Here is a 24,247-nt window from a genome sequence, read left to right as displayed (position 1 = left end):
GGATAGTTTTTTTCTTTAACCAAATTGTTTCTTAGAGAGTAGGGTGTTTGTCTCGAAGTGGAGGATGATGGATTGGTTAATAATTGATTCCATGACTTTATAGGTGACGCAGCATAAAGAGATTGGTCTGTAATTTTCAACTAGGCTGGGGTCTGCCTTTTTGAAGATGGGGATGACTGGATTGTGACCATAGTTTTGGCAAGGAGCTGGTCCTGAAAGATTTTTCAAAGATTATGCTTAGGGTTCAGCTATGGTAGTGGAGTTGTGTAGTCCATATGTTTTTGCAGTGTAAGAGTTGCAGATTACAGGATAGTTTTTTTCTGAAACCAAATTGTTTATTAGAGAGTATTTGGAAAATTTGGAAATCACTAAATTATACAAAGAAGAGTGGTTATGTTTTTCAAGCATATTGTGGAAAAAATGAAGAAATATGAAAAATATTATGAATGCAGCTCTATGATCTTTAGAAAGATATGCCAAGACCAGAATGCTCATCATCCTTTATCACTTGTAATTAGAAGCTTCCTCTATCCCAGCCTAGCAATTGTAAACTGAAGGTATAAAAAGAAACTCACAAGGGTGGGAGGCACTTCTCGAAGTGAATTGGTCTCATGAAGCTATGTGGGTGGTCCTAACAAAGGCTGTCTTTTGCTGCTTACAAATGTATATGCACAAACTACTCTTCAGCTGATAAAGAAAACTGAACACACATGCAGAAACACTTCTTCCCTTACACTGCAGTCAGGAATGCCTTCTAGAAGACATGGCTCCTTTAATAAAACAGAAACATGTAGAGCACTCTATATTGAAGGAAAAATACTTTACTCACATAGCTTTGTATATTCAAATAGTTGCTAAATCTGTGGTTGATATAATCACATCAAAGATGTCATGACTATGTTCTCCTAGACTAAGCACACGGGCATGAAAAATTACTATGCTACTAAAGTAGTTAACAACTCCAACTTTCAATCATGTAAAAACAGTACTTGACATTTCCAAAGTGCTACTTTATAATATCAACTGCTGGTCTCAAAACAAAAGTTAAACATATTATTACAGTGAATCATTGCAACAGCTCTAACATATTGGCTTAGTTCCAAAGTAATCATTTTTTCAGTCTACCTTCTGAAATAATTATACTTATCAGGGATGAGAGCTCAAAATGTTTTCCAGGATTATTGGAGTGTAAAAAGACGATGGTAGTCCACTAGGATGTACTGAAACTCTTATTTGAAAGTATATACAGTTGCTTTATATGCAAAGCATCTAAAAAAAAAATCTTTTAAACACTTTAGGAAGGATTCCTGAATTCTCCACCCTCAGGACAGCAAGTTATGATAAACAATGTGCAGTAATCTTTTGCTGACATAGTAGGACTGCTTTATTACATAAACTATATGTATGTAGTGGGGGTAGGGAAGAAAAGTGAAAGATGACCAAAGAACATTTTTTCCAGAATTTTCTCAAATATACTACTCTGATTACTAAAGAGAAAAATGTGTAAGAAATACAAAAAAATTATCGTAGTTGAATTCAAGCATGAATACGAAGACTAATTCAAATATTTGATTCGCAAAATGTACATTATCACTAGTCTGAAGTGACAGGATATGTAAAATTGTAGCCTCACTGCCTTTTCTGTCTTCTGCACAGTGGTGGATTTGTAAGCTGTGCAGATGCAGATAGATAAACTCAACAAGACGTCCATAACAAAGTACATTTAGTAGTTCATCAGGTATCCTCATAACTAACATTTGTGATGAAGTTCTTCTTTAATGACCAATCCTTTGTATATCTGCCTTGTAGGTAAAAGATGGTTATCTCCTAACCCATCTCGTAGCGATAGAAAGCAGCTGCCATGAGTTAGGGAATTCAGGCAAAAGTGGGGAAAACTCCCCCAAGCCATGGAGGGTTAAATTAGTGACCAATCAGGATTACAGATGTGGCCACATGACATGAACTACATTTCCCAGGATACCTTTAACTACATTTACCATGATGCATTCCCTTAAGGGAACAGTTCACAATTGCTACCTAACTATCCAATTCCCATATACTGGATGGACAGCACACTCCCCACCTGGAATTATAAATTCCACTATTAAAAGAAGAAAAAAATTAACTATAAACTAAGATAAGCAATAGACAGTAATACTAACTGAATAACATATAACTATATAACTAAGATAAACAGTTAGCTATATAACTAAGAAAAGCAGTAAACATTAATAAAGCATCAAACAAAGCAAAGCATGCGAAGTTTGAGGTTCAATCTTCAAGTTCAGCCTCTTGGTGCAAGTCTGCTGGTCACCTCTGGTGGCCTTTTAGGGTGGACAGGTACTCTTGGTGGCAAAGGTGAAAGTTTGGTGGTCGCTTCCGGCCGCCTTTTAGGGTTGAGAGGTACTCTTGGCGGCAAAGGTGAAAGTCTGCTGGTCACCTCTGGCGGCCTTTTAGAATTGGGATAGTACTCTTGCTTCCATGATGTCAAAAGGCATCAGGAAGTTGTTGGAAAGGGTGTTGCTGAGGCATATGCCTGTGTAGAGCATCTTAATGGACGTCTGGTGGTTGTTGGAGGCCGTTTAGGGTATCCTAGCAAAAGTGTACTGATCACAGGTGGCCTTTTATTCTGGAATGGCATTCTTGTTGTTGATGGTATTAAAGGGTGTCGGAAGGCTGTTGGAATGGATGGTGCTCAGGCATTTGCCTGGGTTGGGGCCTGCATCCAATCGACACTGACAATTCTTACAATCCCCTATTCTAGTGGAGATTTGATGGCCACTGGGCCGTCTACAGGGCCACTGACTGACTCAAACAGAAAGGTGTGTGGGGCATTATTTCTCAGCAAGAGTAGGATATCAGCCTCTGGATCTAGAGCAGGAACATGATGAGCCAGGTGCTATAGGTGAGGCATGCTACTTATGACCTCAGGTGTTGTGATCTGACTGTAGTTGTTTGGTACCCCATTGCATTCAAATATGGGCGGTAGTGGGAACCGGGAACTTCCATCCAATGACTACGCAGAGTCCAGTAGTTCTCCTCCCCGCCGTGCTTCTTGGTCCATGGCACGTTGATACTTAAAGGGAAATTCGTCCTGTTGCAACTCAAAGAGGTTGAAGAATGCAGGTTTGGCCAGGGTGCAGGTGCTTTGAATGTCTATTCGCACATACATTTTCATGGCATATTCAGGGCGTCCTTCAGGGTACACTTTGGCTAAACAGATGGGAAGACATGAACGAGGGCATGGTGAGTCAGCACACAGTGCCGTGCAGTTGACACTCATTGCTGGTTTAGGTAGGGGTTTGGCAGCCTGCCAAGGAGCCCTGTGTGCTTCTGTGGTGCGGTAAGATTCCTTGTTCGAAGGACAATTGCGAGATATCTGCCGTGGTGGTTCAGCATCTGGATGCAGCAGTCAAGTGGTGTTCACTTTTGCAGATGTGACATTGCACTTTGGCTGTGCAGTATCTGGGCAGATGTTTGGATTCGCAAAATTTGTAGCAGTATTGGTACTCCCTTAGTAACTCTTTTCATTGGGTCAATGATTTTGCTGCACACCCAGTGCAGCTGTTCAGCGAGTGACAAGTGTGGTGCATAGGACAAAGCTGCTTTCTCTTTGAAGTAGTAGATCTAAATTGGGTTGTATCTGATGAGGTCTGTCCTGCATTGTGTAGGGATCAGGTCACAACTCCTGTGTTATGTGTTGATATTTGGTGATGATCTGTACAGATGTGCAGTAGAGGCTGGAGAGGTCCAGAGTTGCGGTAGTGGTCTCTGGTAGGTTGGTAAACTCTGCATCTGAGGTGAAGATTTCTGAAGCTGTTGAAGGACTCTGTTTGCCGGAAGACAAATTCTTGGAGAAAGACAAAGGGTGGGTCTCATCTGCAGTTTGCGGCCAGAAAGGCATCGGATAAAACAATGCATCGTTCTAATATTTTGGGGGGGAATTTGGCGATGATTACTTCTTGTGTTATGAAGAGATCAAGGCAAGCCAGTCCTGGTAAGTCAGAACATTCTTTGGCTGTTCTCAGCTCTGTAAGGATGTTGCAAAAATGCTCTAGTTTTTGGGTTTCATGGATGGCGATACATGGTAAACTGTAAAGTCGTTCTAGGAGCTAGTATTCCATCAATGTGTCTTCACCATATTTTTGGTTTAAAGCATCCCACGTTCATTTTAAAGCGGTGTCTGGGTCGTTAAGTAAGTCTGTGTAAATGTGTTTCACCATGTAGCTAGACCGTGGTCCTAGCCAAGCCAACAGAAATTTAAGTTCTTTACCGGGAAGCAGCTGTTCGCTTTGGGCGGTGCTCATGAAAATAGACTTCCATAGTATGTATTCTCTGCCTGGCTTGTCACTGAATTTGTACACGCCACTGGCTGCTAAGTCAAACCTTCCACACCTTAATGACGGATCTGTTACTTCTCTGTGAGGGCAAGTCATCTCTTCGTATGACATAATTGTAGGCGTGGTGTTCTGGGTCGAGGGCATGTGTTGTGAGTGGTACGTGGTTCGCCAGGGAGTACTTTATGAGGTCGGTATCTGCCCCCACATATGTACATGGTACCTTTTAAGGTTGGGTGTAGGTTCTACACTGTGCGTCAGAGTTGTTTAGCGGTTGTGGTGAGAACTCTTTAGCCTGAGGATTGAGTGTGGCAATTGTGATTGGTTGCATGTCAACTTGTTGAGAAGTTGTTTTGAGCACTGGTAGACTAATTTGCTCACCTGGCAGGCCGTGAGACATTGGAGTAGGTGTTGAGGTAATTCCCCGTTAGGAGAATGAGCGCATACAGGGAGACGTATAGAGAGTAGTGTTGGAATAATACACACAGAGCACACAGATACACTGTACAGTAAATGTAGGTTTTTACTTCCAGAAAGGTTTAAGCAAAGTCCAAAATAAGCAATCCAAAGTCATTCACAGGTAAAATCAGTCAGTTTTCATCCAGGGATAATCCAATAACAAATTCCAGTGTCAAAAACAGTTCAGTATCAGACTTACATTAAATCCAGTAATATCAGTCAATTAGAAGAAATGGTGCAACGGCAATACTTTCCAACAGAAGGAAACAGAGATACACTCAGACACACTCTTCTCTGAGAGTAAGACTAAGACAATCCAGGTTTCTGGCTCCATCTTATGGCTGTTTGAGAAACCACACCCTATTGCATGCTCTTGCATTCCCTTAAAAATATAGTACTAAAATGTTTATCTTGGTTTATATATTTCTAAGCCAAATACCTGTTAGGTGACTTATATTCCTAAAAGTAGGGATGCTAGTGTTGGGAAGAGAATCTCGGACCTTAGTACATACAACATCAGTTGGGGAAGGTTTGCTATTGGTGGGAAGTGAATCTTGTACTCTAAGTCGTACAACGTCAGGTGCGTAACTGACGTGTAGAGTCTGTGGTTGAGATTCATCCCTGTGCTTCCCTAGTTGTGGGAGACTGCTAGGCAACTGAGGCGGTTCCAGCTGCTTGTTTTGTAGCGAGTGCTGCTCGTCCATGTGGGCCTTGATCCGTGTACCTGGGCTCTCTTCTCCCAACTCTTCGAGGTTGAATTAGAGGGAGGTGTTGTTGGCCATCTTCCGCCATGCTGCGGCACATGCCATCTTTGTTGTGGCATCTCTTTGCCGTTCGGCCAATTCCAATTTGGCCTGCGCTTTGGCCATTTCCGCCTGTTGTCTGGTCTGGGCTTTGGCCATTTCAGCCTGTTGACTGGCCTGGGCTTTGGCTATTTCAGCCTGTTGACTGGCCTGGCCTGTTGAGCCGCTATTTCAGCCTGTTGAGCCACTATTTCAGCCTGTTGAGCTGCTATTGCCGCTTTCTACCACGTTACCTCCTCTGTGGCATGTAGCTCTGCGTCTGCTACTGCAGCTTCTACTTCAGCTTCTTCAGCCCATTCGGTGTAACTTGCTACTTTGGAGGCCTTAGATGTGCCGCTACAATGGGAGGATGCTCTGGAAAGATGATGAGAGCTGGCAGCAGAGAACTGGCGCGAAACACTGGAACCAGCTTGTGATCTAGCCAGTTTGGGATGGAGGGAGAAGGGCGTCTTAAAATGGTGGGAAGAAAACACGTGTGATCGAGGAGCCATGTCGGATGTGGCCTGCTTCCTTGATGCTACTTCCTGCTGATGCGCATTGTGGACCGCTGCCTGGAGGGCTGTCTTGCTTTCCTCGACACAGTCTTCACGTTCCTTGTGAAATTCCTCAAAGTATTGGATGTGTGCCATTTGACTGACCATTCTGATACATAGTCGAGGTCTTTTTGTAGGGTAGTAGTATTGTCTGTGGTGTTGAATAGCTTTACATCATCAGCGAAGAGAACACGGTTGCTCTTAATATGATCACAGAGGTCATTTATGTAGAGTATGAAGAGAGTTAGTCCTAAAACACTGCCTTGGGGGACACCACTACTGACAGGTACAGAATTTGATAGGACACTCCCAATTTTGACCATTTGTTGTCTATTCGACAGGAATGCTTCTATCCAGTTATGTAGATGTCCAGAGATACCATAAGATTTTAGTTTTAGGAGTAGTTTGTCGAGTATCACTGAATCGAAGGCTTTACAGAAGTCTATGTAGATTGCATCTATTGCTTTGTCCTGATCGAGTTGTGTAGTTCATGTTTTTGTAGTGTAAGAGTTGCAGATTACAGGATAGTTTTTTTCTGAAACCATTTTTTTTATTACAGAGGTTTTTGTCTCTAAGTGGAGGATAATGGATTGATTAATAATTGATTCAATGACTTTACAGGTGACACAGCATAAGGAGATTGGTCTGTAATTTTCAACTAGGCTAGGGTCTCCCTTTTTGAAGATGGGGGATGGCCGTGGCTTGTGACCATAGTTTTGGCAAGGAGCTGGTCCTGAAAGATTTTTCAAAGATTATGCTTAGAAGTTCGGCTATGTCAGTGATAGCTTTTTTAAGAAATAGGCACATATTCTGTCTGGTCCAATAGATAGGGATGGTTTTAGATTGCGCAGTGCTTTTTCAATAATGTCTTCTGTAAAATCGATATGTATTAGCTCATTGTAGTTGTCTGTGGTTCGACTAGGAAATACTGGGCATGATCCATTGCTGTTTACAAATACTAAGCCAAAGAATGTCTTAAATAGGTTTGCTTTGATGGTGTTGTTGTTGCAGTCTTTGCCATTAGGTCCTGTCAGGGATGGGATGGACGTTGAGTCTTTTAGTTTGTTGTTTACAATGTATTCTTCTTCCTCTTGATTCCATTTTCCTTTCCCATACTATTATTTGTATTTGCATTTCTCATCTTTAGCCACGATGTCCCAGAAATAATTCTGTAAATTCAAACCCTTATAAAATACAACCTTGCTAAGCACCATTAAACAATCTCATCTCTCCGACCCCCAAAACATACCTTCTTTAGAATTAGCAGTCCCCACCTTCTGGAATTAGGTTCACTCTGAGATCCAGATAGTACCCGCTCTGCTGTTGTTTAGAACAGCTGTTCTAAAGATCTTTTCATCCTTCAGTGAGATATGTCAGACCTCTGACTTCATTGTGCTTGCATTTTTTATTTTTTAAATGTAATTTCTTCTTTGTTGAGAGCTACCTATGTAATGATTTATCATCATAAGTTATTATGGTTATTACGATTATCTCTTTTTGTATAAGAGAAATAGTAAAATACCCCTTTGCAAAAGGACAAAAAGCTTTTTTTTCTACAGATAAAAAATTCAAAAGCTATGATACAAAGGAATAAAATAACAATAATGAAGCAACCTAGAGAATATTCTTTGGACTATGTTATACTTTTCCATAGTACATTCTGGAATCAAACTTTCATGGGTCTTTAAAATTTAGTCTAATCCAAATTATATTTACAATTTGAGAAAAGATTCAATACACAACAAATAGAGGAAATTTTCTTATGGTAAAGACATGTAAAATGTGTGATGTTTTAATATACCTGAAGAATAGCCATATTTCTTATAATGGCAAAGCAACATAAGGATTGTGTAATAGCTTGAAAGTATTAATTAGTCATCAGATTCTCAAATACCTAGCTTTAAATCATTCTCTAATTATTTCTGTGGTTTTTTTGTCAGCTGCCAATACGATCATGTCTATGATCAAGTAACTTGTTCAAGCTGGCCTTCTCATATTACAAGTCTACATATGAAATTCAGAATCCTCCTACACATGAAATATAAGCATGTCATAAATGTCCTAAAAAGCTGCTTTAAAATCTACTGAAATAGATTTTCAACCTTCATTTCCAAAGCCTCCTCTATTATTTCCTTTCATCTTCATTTTATAAGCTACTGAGTAAGATCCATTGTTTCATTTGCACTATAGGGAGCTGCTTTAGGGAAAAAGTTGGACGCTTAAGGAGAAAAGTTGGGAGTTGGCAATTTTGCCTAATAAAATAAAAAAATATTTGCAGTTTTTGCCTAGAAGAAATAATGTAGTTAATGTAGTTCAGCTTTATTTTAAATCCTGAAGACATCACAGGTATAAAATTTAAGGAGTTTTGTACTTGTATAAGTTACTAATAAAAGGACTTTAATAAGATTAAAAATGAGAACACATTATATGTTTTTTCTGCTACTTCGATAAAACATAATAAACATATTAGCCAGGAAATGAGACACAGAAAATTATGAAGTAGTTCCTTTTCCCCAAACGTGAGAAATGGCTGCCGCTGCTGTTGAAACAAAGGGCATTTAGCAGCAGATGCAGCTAGCCCAAGTCAAGAGAAAGTAGATCGGGAGAAGGTGAGTTAAGTAAGACGCCACCTCCTGCCCCCTGCCCGGGCCACATGGGCTCTCAGGGTCACCTCCACCCAATTTCCAACCAGAAAGGGAAAAAAACCAGTCCACTAGCAAGGAAAGTTTAAAAATTAAATGATAACCAAAAACCGCAAACCGGAAAAAAAGGCGCGAAAAAATGAAAGTGCTAAACCAGCAAGCCGGCTAGCTGTCAAACCTGATCTAAGCCTCTCTAAAACAAAAAGGTTAATCCAGGGGGTGAAAATTCTTCTACGATCTTAACTATTCAGAGCCCTTAAAGGGTGGTCTGAACACGCTGAGACCGAGTGAAGAAGTGGGGACTGTTACCAGGGGGTGTGTCCTCAGTTTTTCAACTCAGTCTGCAGAGCTAGGAGACTAGAGACTACCCCATCCTGGACTCTTCCTTTGGCTCAGTGGAGAACTATGAGGTAGTTCCTTTTCCACGCTAGTTTGAAAAACTATTTTATCTTTTTATAATTAAAATGAGAAAACCAGTTATGCCATTATAAGGTTAATGTATACGACACAACAGAAATTTAAGGACTTCTATCTGCATTACCTGACCCGCTTCAGGGTTGAAAAGTTGCCCAAACTGACGGAGAATGTCTGAATAAATTAATCTAAGAGGAAAGGAATAGAATGGAAAGTTTGACAGAGATCAAGCAAAAATTGATAAATAAGAATGGGAAAGAGAATTATATCTGTTATAATGGTAGTAAAATTATTTGTCAATCTATGTTTGATTTGGAACCTACTAATAAAATGTTCGTCAAAGCACCAGTCTGTGATAAAAGAATGCACAATACAAGTTCAATTTACCATTGCAGCTGTTAACATCACTCAAAATATATCTGGGATGGAATATTTCCTCCTTTTTTCTTTGTCTCGCTGCCAAGACAAACACAATCTTAGGAAACACCAGGTATTAATCAAGAGTCTAGTTTTTGCTCTTCAGGTGAAACTGGTAACAATTAAGCAATTCAAAGTAAACTTCCTTCAAGTTGATCTCAATTCCTGGTGAATTTATGAGCACATCCACGTAATTTGCTTGGCAACAATACAGAAAAGATTTACCATGGCTTTCTACCATTTTCTTTCCAATACAGCCTGTTGATGCCTAATTGTTTCCCATCTAAGAAACAACCAACCTCAACACAGATTAGATTACAAGTTGTGATGGAACATGTATCAGGAAAAAGACAGGAGGAAATTCTGCCAGGAACACCAAATTAAGAAACTGAGCAGTGTGAGGCAGGAAGAGGTTCAGGAGTCGTACCCTAAACATTTCCCAAGCTGTTATCTATTAGGTTAGAAAGTTATATCTTTACTGTGACAAGATTCTATCCATTAGGTATAAGCAAATAAAGAATCAAATCATTTGGATTGCACTATGTCATCTTTCGACCTAGGCATGACACAAGCCCAGGCAAGACTGCCATAGAATCCTCCCTCCTGAGATAATAAATACAATTATATGGAAATTACTCAAGCAGCAAAGATCAAACATTATTTTATTTACAAATCCAGAAATACAAATGTAAATCTGGTTCATGGTTTACTATCCAATGCCTTTCAAGTTTCTTGAAGTTCATTTCCTATTAGCCCCAGCTATCATGATTGAATGGAAGGAATTGTTTAAGTGGTAGTTAACATTTAGATGATACTGTATTTTTTTATTCGATGCATCCTAAGATAGCAAATAACTTGATACTCATTTTAACAAATTTGACTTTAATAAAGGAGTATAATTTAAGTGTTATATGAAAATAGCACAAATACACACACATTTTAAATTACTAAAATTTTAAGATTAGCTGAATAATAATCTCAAATAAATGAAACAACTATGTTTAGAGTTTGTAAAAGGAATTACCACAGCTAAATTGCTATTGCAATGCATTTCTAAGATCTGCTTTGTAAATCATTTTAAGCATATATTCGCAAGTATGCTCAACAACTTCAAAGGCATAATAACTATGCATAGTTATACATACTGTACATCTCCTTGAGAGCATTAGGATGCTTCCAGAACGTTCTAGCATTAACTGTTCAAAAAGCATTGTGAAGAAATTCTGTGTTTTGCTTCATGAGGAAACATGAAAAGAGTATAAATGGAGAACATTGCCTGAAACGGATGCTGATATCTATGAATGAATCAAGAAAAATGACTAAACAATAGAAGAAGTGTTTTAATCAGTTGTAATTAAGTAATTTCCTTAGGTAAATGTGATTTATTACAGAATTCACAATTTTAGTATCAGAATGAATAAATGTAAACTAAATAGGAAAACACATTAGATTAGGGATGTCAAATTGGCCGGCCACAGCCTTGGTGGCTATACCCACCCAGCTCTTCAAAGGCAAAAAAAATGTGATATATAACATAACACGATCAAGTTTGACACCCGTGCATTAGACTATTTAAAAAGAGAATATGTGAAATATGTTCTCCAGTAGGGCTTCCACCTGCTTTCCTGCTTTGGAAAATTATAATGATTAATACCTGGCTTGCTGTCCAGTAAACCTATTCACTTTTTACCCTTATCCTCCTTTCAAAATTATTGAATGGAACATTAAGAATAGACACATTTATCAATTCTATTGTAGACATGAAGAACAAGAAAGAACATTAGATGATAATATGGTCTGAATTACTTCAAATTACAGTACCACAATGATATCATAGTTTTAAAAATGTTTCCAGGTCTCATTAAAAAAGAAAAACAGCACATTCTGTTGGTCTTTTTCTGAGAAGGAAACTGTATTTTTGAATGCTATCCCATATAATGTATTTTATATCATCAAGACAAATGTTAAATCAGAACAGATATAGTCTAGACCACTCCCTGTAGTAGAAAATAACCAATCCATAATCCCATCATTCTTGTTCAGCATAACTATATATAATAGTTCTTAGAAGCATTGCCCGACAGAAAGTGTTACTCGTATGTTCAGCACAATAATTTTTATCAATTGCAATGCTGTTTACTTTCATTACTACATCCACTTAGTTCATTGATTTCTTCTAAGACCAATAAAGGTTTCGAAACATGAAGCAAAGCTAAGAGCAGGAGCCATACAGTCTCTTTTCTAAAGAGCAGCATAACCTAAACTATGTCACTCAACTTTTAAGTACTTCCAAAAGGATTTTTGAACTTTTGACCAAATCCACAGATATATGAAAAGTGTAACAGGAAATGGATTGTAATTGTGAGGGCTAAAGCTTGGAAGCAAGGAAACTAGGAAGAGAATGCCATAATCAAACTACTGAACTTCAATGCACAAGGCCAAAAAACTTTAAATCTCTGGATCTGATAAAATATAGTTTAATTCCTAGCTCTTACAGTAACTGTTATTTCCTAATTTTAGATTCTTATCTAGCCTAGTTTTGTCCAAATCTTAACACAACTGCTACCAACTACATGCTTGGGCTTCTGGAAAGTTTATACTTTGGATTTTAGTGAAACTCAGTCATCCTGATTGAGATTTTTGTATTATTCAAAATAACAAAAGCTTTATAATGGAGTAGCAGTTGCTCTTGGAGTAGCAGTTTGTAACATATTCATCCATCAATTTCTTTGTTGATAAAGAAATGGAGGGGTGATTTATGTTATTCTTTCTACATCATTTTTTTCTATTTTATCTATCAGTCGATGTCTCAGGTATTAATGAAGGGTTTTTTTGAATAATTTGATATTTTAAAAAACATAGTTTTCTCTGTGGCAATGATATATTATTAAATTGCCCCTGGAATTAAAGCCATTTTCTTACTAAGTTTTAGGAAAAACCTAAGTTTGGGAGAAGCCTTAAAGAAGGCTCAAATTTTGCCATAAGCTTTAATACCACTATTTCAGTTTTCTTGTTTTACATCTCTTATTTTACATGAGTGATGCTTTTACTATACTTTATAAGCTGCCCAGAACCATTGGGGTGGGTGACGTACATATTTTTATATATTCTCAATATATTTAAACAAACATAAATTTTATATAGAAACAATTATGTGTGAATTGATGGTAATGGAAATTATATTCTGAAACTTCAGAACCCAGAATATCAATCACCTAGATGAATAAACAGAGGCAATGAAAACACAACCAGGTTATGGAACAAGAGTCCTTATCATGAAAGTACTCATCACAGTTAAAACAAGCAGCTTTCTGATACCATCAATAATAAAGTATTCATTAAAACATAAATATAAAAATAAACTATTATGCTATAGCTTATAGCTTAAATGGTATTCCTGAAAGAGACAAAGTCTCCTGCAACTATGGCATTGATGGGACTCTGAATAAATATTTGCTCACTATCTGATTGCATAATTTCTCCCTCTGCAAATACCTCATATACTACTGTACATCAGAAAATGCACAATAACCTGGACATGATACAGCTGCCAGGCATGTCAATTAAATACTAATTTGATTATTTTATATTCAGTTGGGTTACCTATACCCTACTTGAACGTAGAGTTACATTTCTTCAGCCAATTGTAGTAAAACGTGAATACATTTCATGAATGCTTTTATAGCATGGCAAGGCAATTTGGGATATGTAGGGTGGCAGACAAAGAGGGTTCAGTGTAGGCAACGGTAAAGTCCACCCGCAGTGATCCGATAATCTAAGAAGTCTCATCAGAAGTGCAAGAAGGACTTGGTGCTTCTTGGTGCTTTTTCTCCACCCAACCCGTGGTACCTGTGGAAGCAGATCCTAACCGGCAAGAGGTTAAGAAGATGGATCTGCAGAAAAGAAACTAAGGCGGTTTGGATGGTGCACAAGAGGGCATACCAGGGGCTCCTAGTCAGAAAACAACGAACCGGATCGGAAGCAAAGGAACGCTTGCCGCAGCTTGGCACAGCGGACAGAAAGCAGCTGCCTCCGGAGGCGTGGGAAAGAAGGACGAGACTGCCGCCACGCTGGAGCCCAAACACAGCAGCTGCCTTTGCGCTCAGCAGGAACGGGATTAGCCAGAGCTGTCCTGCTTCGTGGCTGAGGTGGGACGGGCGAAGGGAAAAGCCGTCGATGAAACGTCTCGCCGAGGCAGGGGATGGCGGGCACCCACTGTTCTCATTCCCCGGGTATCTGCACTTAACCTTGCCTCCTACCTTATCTTATAGGTGCCTTCCACGTTTAAGGTAGGAACCCTCGCCGATCAGGCAACGCCGCCGCTTCCACCAAGCAGCGCTCGTTCCCGCCTTCCCTTCCCGGCTCGTGGGTCGGCTTTCTGTTCCGTCGCCGCGGCGTGAGTATTAACTTGAGCCAGCCTCGTTGATTCGCACGCCGAGCTTCGCCTCTTCCTCCCTTCCATTGGTCGTTTCCAAAGTCCTCCACAGCGCCCCCTAGTCTTCATCCACGCCCGTGGCAAAGAATGACGTATGCCTCCGCGATTCCCTTTCGCTTGCTTTTGTCAGAGATTCCCCGCGCGGACGAAGGGGAAGGCGTGTTACGCCGAGATTGGTCCGCACAGGGCCTTGTTTGCTTAGGCTAAAGTTCCTGCCTTACGACGAGTCAACGGTGAGAGTGCTGGCGTGTTTTGTTTTGTTTTAGTGCAATATTTTTGCATACAGTACTTTAATCTTTGACTTAGGCCGCCCTGCGCTGAAGAAGTGGGCGGAGAAAGAGAAAGATGAAAACGTGGACAAAAATTGGATGACAGAAAAACCTGCCGCTGAACAGTCCCAAATTTTATTAGATTGTCAAAATACATAATACAGAAATACAAACAGAAATGAAAATAATGAGAAAATAGGGGAGGAAAAGGGGAAGAGGAAAAAGTGTAGGAGAAAGGGAAAAGGAAAAAAAAGCATTGCCTTATTACTCCTTTTGGTGCAATAAAATAAGGTAATAACATACAATCTCAACTTTTTACTTTTACATAATAATATATACAAGCTATTTCTATAACAACATATCTATCCAATCATCAAAACTCAAAATCAAAGCTTTGTTTTTTCCATCTCAAGCACAATGTCCAAAAGGGTTGCTAAGTAAAAACAAAATTGTTTTCTTTTTTGTACTCAAAACAATCAATTTCATCATTTCTGATAACTCCATCAACTTTTGCAGCCATTGTGGGAATCAAGTATCCTTCCGTTTTTGTGCATGGAGTATTCTTGCTGTCAGCATATATAATATCAAAGTTCTTTAACCCATTGATCCCAAAAGGAAGATCTTTGCTTTTATCTTTATATTCATTTTAAGAATCTTCTGTATTAAGAGTGAATCCTACTCCAGTATTCGGTTGCTTTATTACATAAATGGTAAATAGTTTCTTCTTTACATTTACATTTCCAACATTTATTTGAAGTATCTTTGTACATTCTTATCAATTTATCCAGTGTTAGATAGCAATGGTACATCATATTATAATTTTTTTCTTTTAAATTATAATTTAATGTAAATTTTAAATATTTCATCCACATGTTTTCCTATTGTTCAAGCATTACATAAAAAATTATTTGCCCATTGAATTATACATTGGTTCACATACTGATTTTCCAAGTTCAATTTTAATAACAATTTATAAACCTTAGAAATAATAAGTTCATTTTTACCACACAATAGTTTCCAATTCATTTTTCCCCAAAACCAAATCCATAGCTTTTTAAAAATCAAATTTAAACCTTTCTTTCAATTGTAAATATGTAAACTAATGTCATACACATCCTTCTAATTGTCTCTTTAGGATAGGGTCACCATAACTGAAAAAATATTTGACCACAAGTCCACTAAAGTAGCATTTTCTTTTTTTAAAAAGCTTCCTGGGGGTGACACCCAAAGAACATTTTTGCAGAGAAACTTACATTATATTTATTCCGAACTCTTAGGATGGCATGTCTAACAAAGTGGTTTGTTGAAATCAACATTTACTTTAATCTTATGATATAATAAATAGGCATGCCATTCAAATCTTAATTCATGGCCCTCAGATGTGGTATTCAGCAGATTCTGACCAGTTCTGGAGAACCAGTAGTGGAAATTTTGAATAATTCGGAGAACTGGTAAATACCACCTCTGACTGGAGATTTTACAGTATCCTTCCCCTGCCATTTCCACCAAGCCATGCCCACAGAACCAGTAGTAAAAAAAAAAATAACCCCACCACTGATGGCTCTCCTGCTCAAGTAATATCTTATTTTGGAGAGTCACCCATTCTTTTAACCAGATGAAATAACAAGCATCAAAGTACAATTTCAAATCTGTTAAAGCCAAACCTCTTCTTTCCTTAGCATCTTGCAATGATTTATATCTAATTCTTGTTTTTTTTCCATTTCCATATAAACTTAGAGATGTTCATTTGCCATTGTTTAAATGGAATATAAGTTATAAGTAATGGTAAAGTTTCAAATAGGAATAGAATATTCTTTGGTAAAACATTCATCTTATTAGAGATTTTACCTAATAAAGACAGCTGCAATTTAACACATCTTAATAGATCTTTGATTTTTCCATTTTAAACATTTTATTAAGTTATAAGATAAGATTCAAAATACAAAGTAGATAGGAAAGCAGTGGGAGAAGAGGGGAAGAGAAGTAAGGGAAGGGGGGGAGAAAAAAAAAGCACTGACTTCTACTTCCTCTGCAGTAAAATAAGGCATCAACATCAAACCACAACTTTTTGCTTTTTCATAATAATATAAACTAGCTACTTCTATAAGCATAGATCAGTATCAGTGAACCCCAAAATCAGAGTTTCATTTTTTTTTCTGTCTCAAGCACAAAGTTCAAAATTGGCCTCCATGTGGAGACAAAGGTACCTATATTCTTTTCTTTAATCAAAACATCCAATTTAGCCATTTCTGCCCATTCCATCAGCTTCTGCAACCATTCATCCATAGTGGGAATCGAAGCTAAATAGATCTTTCTTAATACCACTCCAAAGAGGCACAAAGTTATTTTGAAACAGTTTAGAATTTGTATTTATCAATGTAACCCCCAGGTATTCTACCTTTTTCTCCTTTTTAAAACCTGATTATTTTGCCAATATTTCATGATCCTGAGAGGTCATATTCCTAACAAGAAATTGTTTTTTATTTATTTATTTTAAAGCTTGCTAAGGTTCCAAACTCATTTTCTTTCTTCATCAAATATCTGGGGTCTTTCAAAAAATATATATAACTAAAAATCATCAGCAAATGTTCTCAGTTTATAAAGTTTTTTTTTTAATATTTATACATGTTATTTATTTCATCTTGACTAATATCCCTATTTAAAACTTCCAGTTTCAATATAAACAACAGGGAGGGGCATCCTTGCCTCATGCATTTTAGGATTTCACATGGTTTAGTTAATTTCCATTAATACTAATCTTTGCTTGTTTGTGATGTATAGACCCCTTGAATAAATTTTATCCCCAAGGCCAATGTGATGACCCAGAGTGTACCACAAATGTAACAAAATCCAAAACATAAATAAATGTCCTTTAATGCCTCCAACTTGGCCCCACTGTTCAATAATACTCAGTTGGAGATAAAACGTACTCAAAAATAGTCTTCAAAAGAAAGCAATACAGTCCAAATTTAATAAGCAGATAGAGGTGAAATAAAAAATCAAACAAACTACAATGATGAAATTTCCACAACGGAACAGGAAAAGTATTTACCAAATTCAAAGAGATAACAAGGCACAGTCTGTTGGAAGGATGCCAACCAAGATAACTTCAGACCAAAATAAAACACGCTTTGTTTCCAGCATTTGCCAGTATGCAGATCCAAACTCTTATGCAGTTCTCACATCTGCAGTCCATGAAGAGGATCAAGGCCCTCTCCTCCCAAGTAGACCACATCTCTCCCTTATCCTCTCCTCCCTGCCCTAGGATGGATAGGGGATGGGCCTGGATTCTCCTCTGACTGCTCAACCAGCCTCTGCCCTTCCCAGCCTCCTCTACAATCTCCGGAGCCACACTTCCAATCCCTGTCGGCTGTTCCTGCTCTCCCTCAGAGTCAGTCCCCACCAGGGGCATAAAAGCCATACCTTCCTGAACTCTGAACAGAAAAACCCAATTTAAATTATCAAATGCTTTTTCTGCATCCAAAAATATTAAAGCTGTCTGTTTTTCATTGTAAATATTCAATAATGTTCAGAACAGTCCTCACATTGTCTCTTAACTGTGTTTTTGGCAAAAAACCAGATTGATCTTCATGGATATATGACTGTAAAACCTTCAATCTTTCTCCCAAAATTGTAGCCAAAATTTTGTTGCCATTATTTAATAATGAAATTGGTCTATAGTTTTTTATCTTCAGGATATCTTGACTCTCTTTTAGTAATAACACAATATTGGCTTCTTTCCAAGTTTGTGGCATCTTTTTTTTTTCCTGTAATACCCCATCCATTATATCTTTTATTTACTGAAGGAATTGGTCATCCAAACATTTATAATATTGACGTGTAAGACCATCTGGACCCACAGCTTTTCCTTTTTTTATGTTTTAATAGTTTCTGATATTTCAAAAGAAGTTACTAAATCATTTATAAGTTGTCTCTGAGCTTGAGAAAGATTGAGAAAATGTTATTTTTGCAGATAATTATCTATTTTATACATATCAAATTCCTGTTTCTTGTAAAAATTATGAAATGACTCTTTAATAATATCATTAACTGTTATTACATTATCATATCTTCACATTTTTTCAGTTATTGTGTTTTTCTCTTTCCTTTCTTAATTTATATTCCAGCCATCTTCCTGGTTTGTTTGCAAACTCAAAATGTTTTTGTTTTACATAGTTCAGCTTAATTCTATTCCTTGAACTGTTAACCAAAACAATTGTTGATGTAACTGTTTAATTTAATGTAAAATTTTAGAATCCATTGGTGTCTTTTGCAATTCAGTTTCTTTCTTTCTAATTTATTCAGTATCTTTTCCACCATTTCCTGGAATTTCTTCTTATATTTTACAAAATATCTCCTCATGACAACTTTACTAGCACCCTAAAGAGTCATTAAAATTATCCTTTTGCCCATGTTATTATCAAAATATTTAATTTCTTTTTGCAGTCCTTTACAATAAACTCTTTTGTAAAATAAGATTCCTTTAATTTCCATCTATAATTAAGAATCTTTTTTCTAACTATGAAAAGAACTGGGTAATGAGAAAGATTTCGGTAGATATCAACTTTTAAATTTTTATTTGCAGAACTTACTTAGAAATACTTACCATATCAATTCTTGAAAAAGATTTATGTCACTTCATAGACACAAGTTTTTCTACAATTACCTTTTTATTCTAAAAGAGGCTCTTCTTGATGCAGCTTGCTTCTTCTGCCTTTTTTTAAAAACAACATTATTTGTGAAGCTCTGTGATTTTAAGATGACAATGAGCAGGTGTTCCTGTTACTGAGCCAAAATGAGGAAGTTGGAACTACTATAGAAACCACTTCAAAAATTTAAGGACTTAAATGTCCTAAAGCAGGAGTCTCCAAACTGGGTAACTTTAAGACTTATGGACTTCAACTCCCAGAATTCTCCAGCCAGCTGGCTGGAGAATTCTGGGAGTTGAAGTTCACAAGTTTTAAAGTTGCCCAGTTTGGAGACCTCTGTCCTAGAAGTTTTATTTATTTTAAGCTCTCTTTGCTGAACCTCTTCTGTTTTAGAATAAAGACTCATTACATGGTGCTTTAAATGTGTTGTGAGAAGGGGAAAAATGTTCCAACTTTTTTTGCTGCTGATTGGATAAGAATTAACATTAGACTTAAAGTTATTTGACTTTAAAGGGGCTTTTGACCACAAGACGAAACATAGAACCTGAGCTTTACTTGTAAATTATATAGCACCAAGAGAGCCAAAGACTGTAATATTATTAATATTACTAAATTAAATGGAATTAGTTTTTTAATCTTAAACCTTAGTCATATCTTGGGAGATCTGACAATGACAACATGAAAAAGAGAAAAGAGGATCAGGGAGCTAAATTTTGAAGAATATAAAAGTAAAATAAATGAAGCAATCCAAGGAGCAAAGCTTGAATGAAAAATTGATGCACTCTTGAGGGAACTCTGTAAAGAGATATATTATTAACTGGAGCTGTTAAACAGATAAAGGATAGAATAGACTTCCTGGAGCATAAATCAGAGAAGAAGGATGTCCAGTATGAAGCTCAATTGGACAAAAAAACCTCTTTTGGAATTATTTAAGTTGTTACCAGAGTTGCTGCTTAAGCAACTCCAATTAAGATTTTTGAGTGGTTCATGAACTGTCTAGAGAAGATATTAGATCAAGAATGATTAAATCTTTGGATCATTTAATTAATTGAGAAGAAAATAAATTAGAATCCAAAATGGACAAAATATATGAACTCTAGATTTGTCACCACAAGAAAACCAGCAAGAGATATTTTAGAAGTGATTTGGTAAGAATGAGATATTACATTTTGGATTGCCTCTCTAAATCTAAATTACAAATGGAAAATGTGGATATAATTATTTTAAAGAGAATTCCTGTCAGAATTTTGGGAAAGAGAAAAGATTAATTTTTCCTACTGGATATCTTGAAGAAGAGAAAAATTACATTTTACTGAGACAAAGTTGAAATAATGATATTTAGCTACCAAGAAGAGTCAGATTGAACTCTGCAAAGAAAGCCAAGGAGTTCTTGTTTAAACATAAACTAATATTGGACAGCTGAAGAAATGGATGCAGACAAGCAACTGGAAGCAGATCAATTTCAAAAATCTTATGAGGAAAGGCTGTAAAGAAGACTGCACAGGAACTTGCTACAATTCCAAAGATGTAAACTAAGAACATAACTACTCTGCCTTAAAGTTGCATAGTGGTTCAGCAGTTAAGATGCTGAATTTATCAACTGAAAAGCTGGCAGCCCAGGTTCAAAACTTGAGTGCCACATGACGGGGTGGCACTTTAGCTCTTGCCAGCCTAGTAGTTAGAAAACATGTAAATGTGAGTAGATAAATAGGTACCACTTTGGTGGGAAGGTAACGGTGCTTTGGATGTCATGCTGGCCACTTGACTGTGGAAATGTCTTTGGACAGCATTGGCTCACTGGCCTTGAAACAGATGAGCACTGCCTCCTCTAGTTGGCAACTACTAGCGGCATAAAATCTGAATGGTTTTACTTTTTACTTTTACTCTGCCTTACCTTCATTTTGATTCAGGAGAAAATCACAGGCTGCACACCATGTGCAAATTTTATGATGCTTCTAGACCATTTGTTCTTTGATAAAACATGTTAGCCAATGAATAAACCTCTGCTGTCAGCAACATCAATAAGACTCATCATCTCTGTCACTGGCACTACAAAAGAAGCTCTGGAGAATAATGGAATGTGACATGATTGCAGAACCTGATTGAAAAGAACCAATAGCAATCTGAGAGCTGTTTGTGAGCAAACCATGCAGAAGTGAATGTTGAAAAAGACAGTTCCAGGACATTACCTGCTGGAGAATACTGCTTTTTGGTCTGTGTGTATATGTAGGCATAAATATATGCATTTTCTGGAATGTAAGTGATTAACTGATTCTTATGCTTCAGCCCAGACTCTGCAGTGCCTGCCATGGCCCTGTTAATGACTGGAAAATTCTAGCCTGACATGCTGACCTTATCTAATGGTACAGCAGGAAATCAGATAATAGAAGCAGGCTTCTGTCATCAACATTGGTAATGAGGGCTAAAGGAAATGCAAATCTCTTGAAGGATCAAATTTTGAAATACATTCCCTTGCACTCAGTCAGCGGTTAAGGCTTGTTTTCTTGAGATAAAAGGAATAGTTTCTATCCATATTCCTTTTCTGTTTGCATGCTAAATAGACCCAAATATTATTTATCAGAATTTGCTGCATATTAATGTCAACCTGATCAGAGATGGTATTCAGCAGGTTCTGACCAGTTCTGGAGAACCGGTAAGCAGAAATTTTGAGTAGTTCGGAGAACCAACAAATACCACCTCTGACTGGAGATTTTATACTATCCTTCCCTGCCATGCCCACCAAGCCACGCCCACAGAACCAGTAGTAAAAAAATTTGAATCCCACCACTGAACCTGATAACCTATGAAATTATCTCTCTTATCTATATGGATGAAATCATATATCAAAACAAGCAGCTTCTGCATGAAAAGAGCAGGTGCTTAATAGTCTGACTTGGGTTAAGAGAGCTATAACAGCTGAATAGAAAATGTTTCAGATTTGTTCTTCTCAAACAACTACAAGAGGTTCACCACTTTTGAGTGTTTTGGCTAAGATCAAGTGTAGTAAAAGTGATCAATATCTTATGGAAAGTTCTCTGTTGGAAAGCCAGAATCAGTTATTTATAGCAGAGGTCAGTTATTTCACAGTGAGTATTGACCAACATTACCATAAATGGCTCTATAATTCCTGTTCATGCAGATTGTACAAAAGGTCACATAATGAAAACTATTCTTTGAGATGGCTTTATTTGTCGGTTAAAAGTTCTACCTGCAAAACAAACCGTTTAGCAAAAACAAAACTTCTATAGTTTGTTCCTCAAAGTTTGGATAAAACAAAGCTATCAGGTAGAAAATAATGTGGAAAACCACAACCTAGTTCAGAAACTAAGGTGTATTTCTATACTTTATTATATACAATAACTGTATTACTGTGGAAAATACCAATCCAAATTGGTCCAAGAATCCTTTAGGGAAAGATTGTTTATTCCGACCTAATAGATTGCATACAATGAGAGATGTAACATTATTTCATTTCTCTTACATCAACGTAAAAGGAGACACATTTTCCCATTCTGAACTTACTTTAAACTACCCAAGTTTAAGATTACACTGTGCATTAAAATATATTTTAATCAGTACTGGTATTTACAATAAATTTGGAAACAAAAATACCCTAAAATCTCATTGCTGTCACATTTATTCCGTACAGCATCAGCACACTCAAAGAAAACAGAGGATTGGGAGTCTGTGTTACAAAGAATTATTTGGAAGTTAATTGGTAGGTAAATCACAGTTAAGTAACCATTACCCTTTGGGCCACATATTCAATCATATTCAGTTCAGTCCCTGAAGCATCACAAGATCATCTTTCTAAATTTCAACATCAGTATTTGGTGCAGGCTATTACTTTTTTTCTTAGATAAGATAAAAATTGCCTGATTAAAGTTTTCCAGATTTATAACATATGTTTTCATTAAATTCCTTTTCCAGGACTCAAATCAGATTGATTTCAGCCTTGCAACCTCCATTGCCATTATTCGAAGAAATTACCCAAGATCTTGAAATAACAATTCAGCTTCTGGTTATTCCTGAGACCAGCTAACAATACAGTCTCATATACCAGGAATATAGAGAAAACTTACCTTTTGTAAAGTCATTTATTTATTCACTGGAGTTAATAGAAACTCTACTTAATTCATCTTGAAAAATATCAAAATGATAATTAAATGACAGACATGATTCTCCTGAAACAGCACTCAATTTCTTCCTGACAAAAGGATATTCATATGGTACATTTTATACCAATTAAGCCACTGTTATGTCTAAGAGAATTCTCACTTAGCAACCACAATTAGGACTAGCAGTTTCATTGCTAAGCACTCTAGTTGCTAAATGAAAAAATATGTATGCAACAGACATACAATATCACTTCCCATTGAGTTTTAAGCAAGTCACTGTGGCAATTAAGCAAAACATTATGTGACTGCAACTTGCAATTTTACTTCTGTGTCCCATTAACTCTACTTATTATAAGCTGGTTGGAAAGCAAATGCTGGTCACATGTCTATGGGACACTGATGGTTATAAATGTGCATCAGTTGCAAAGTGCCTGAATGGCAGTCATGTGACTTCAGGACACTGCAAAGGTCATAAATACAAGGATGGAATCACAAAGTTGTTTTTTTTAACAGATGATCATGAAATGAGGCATTTGGTAAACCAGAACTATTCGTACCTTTTGACCATACCATACTGAGAATGGAATAGTGTTCTGATTGTTTCTTTTTGTGATAGACAAAAAGAAACAAACAGAACACTCTTCTATTCTCAGTCCTCAGTTACATTGCATTGAGGAAATGATCTTTCCATCACTCAGTCTTTCTTCTGATGAGTGACTGCTGATTTTGCAAGGTTCAAATAGCACAATAGTCATTGGGACCACAATTTATATTGCTAAGCAATATGGTCATAAAGCACAACATGTAACTTGATTATGTAGCAACAACTATTTGTAAAGCACTGCCAGTCTGAAAAGATTAAAGTAAAATAGTTATAGAAAAATAATTTAGCTAGTTTGAACTCCACATGTGTTTTATAACTATTTCACTGGAATCATCTGAGACTGGCAGTTTAGCTTGAGAAAACAAGATAAGGCTCAAAAGAATTCAAGGGGGAAGGAGTCAGACTTGCCCTCTTGTGTTTATGTTACAAGTCCATGCTAATTCCTCATTTGATCCCTCCACCCGACTAGCATGGTTGTGGTCCAGCATAAGCCCAGCAGTCCCAGTAGCCATTGTTAACTGAATTTCACTTGCCATTAGGCAAGCACCCATCACACCCTAAACCATT

General features: G+C 37.2%; 1 protein-coding gene across 3 annotated transcripts in view; it reads right to left on the bottom strand.

Annotated features, from left to right (window-relative positions):
• The window catches only part of PXYLP1 (2-phosphoxylose phosphatase 1), a 42,674-nt gene extending 28,405 nt beyond the window's left edge, over window positions 1–14,269 (bottom strand). The window contains exon 1 of one of the 3 annotated variants that reach the window (XM_087933196.1): window positions 13,865–14,269. The gene's annotated coding sequence lies outside the window, so the exon portion shown is untranslated. Of the gene's footprint in view, window positions 1–7,381; window positions 7,577–13,864 lie in introns of those variants that run through there. The other 2 variants (XM_026701507.2, XM_087933197.1) reach the window with 2 other exon arrangements.
• Between the last annotated feature and the right edge of the window lie 9,978 nt (window positions 14,270–24,247).

The sequence above is a fragment of the Pseudonaja textilis genome, chromosome 4, assembly GCF_049901715.1.
Source record: "Pseudonaja textilis isolate UNSWEBS1 chromosome 4, rPseTex1.2, whole genome shotgun sequence".
Taxonomy (NCBI): domain Eukaryota; kingdom Metazoa; phylum Chordata; class Lepidosauria; order Squamata; family Elapidae; genus Pseudonaja; species Pseudonaja textilis.
This window is presented reverse-complemented; position numbering and strand designations above follow the sequence as displayed.